Here is a 939-nt window from a genome sequence, read left to right on the forward strand (position 1 = left end):
GCCTGCTGGGCTGGGGGCTAGTCTTGGGCGCCCCCTCCTCTTGGAGTAGACTGAATTCCCAAGGACTGGCTCTTTTTCCTCTTCCCCTCCCGTAAGTGAAGACAGTTTTTGAAGCTGTCTTCAGCAGACACTAGGGACTAGATTGATGCTCCTACTCGCTAGAGTGTCTCTAGATCCTGTGGGCTCCTTCTCTACGTGGCTCCACCCTAGGTCCAGCAATATTCACCATATCTGAGTTCCCCCACAGTGGCCTCCTCTCTCACCTAGGAGCTGCTCTTTCTGGGATACCCTCTCTTTTGGCCCCTCCATTCACCTTTATTTGGGAAACTTCCACTCTGCTTTCTAGATTCAACCTTAGAGTACCTCATGACCACCTGTCCCCTGCTGTCCCCATTACTGGGTTAGACATTTGTCTTGTGAGTCCCTTTCAGCTTCCTGAATGGGACTGACACTCTGTGAGACAAAAGCCTGTTTCTCTGCATCCTTCTCCTAATGATCTCCAAAGGCCCCGGATGTGAGTGGTACCATTTCTGGCCCGATCCTCTGTGCAGTCCTACCTTCTGTCAAGTGGCAGGCATTCAACACATGTCTGATGATCACACACCATTGCATAAGATCAATCAAGGTGTTAGAACTCTCCCCAAACCTAGAACTGCCCATTTCTGCTTTATACCAAGAATGCATCTGTAAAACTCCTCCACAAAGTGGCAACAGGGTCTACAGGGGGCACTTGCTAGAGAATTCATTTCTTTCCACACAAACACGTCAAGTGAGCAGCACTATCTCAGGTCCTCTGGAACAGCACCCTACAGCCGTCCTTCTACCTCTCTCTGTCTCTCCTTCCATTCCACCTAACCCTGGTGAGATAGGTGTGTGTGTGTGTGTGTGTGCGCGCGCGCGCACGTGTGTGTGTGTGTGTGTGTGTGTGTGCGCGCGCGC

This window comes from Microtus ochrogaster, unplaced genomic scaffold, assembly GCF_000317375.1.
Source record: "Microtus ochrogaster isolate Prairie Vole_2 unplaced genomic scaffold, MicOch1.0 UNK25, whole genome shotgun sequence".
Classification (NCBI taxonomy): domain Eukaryota; kingdom Metazoa; phylum Chordata; class Mammalia; order Rodentia; family Cricetidae; genus Microtus; species Microtus ochrogaster.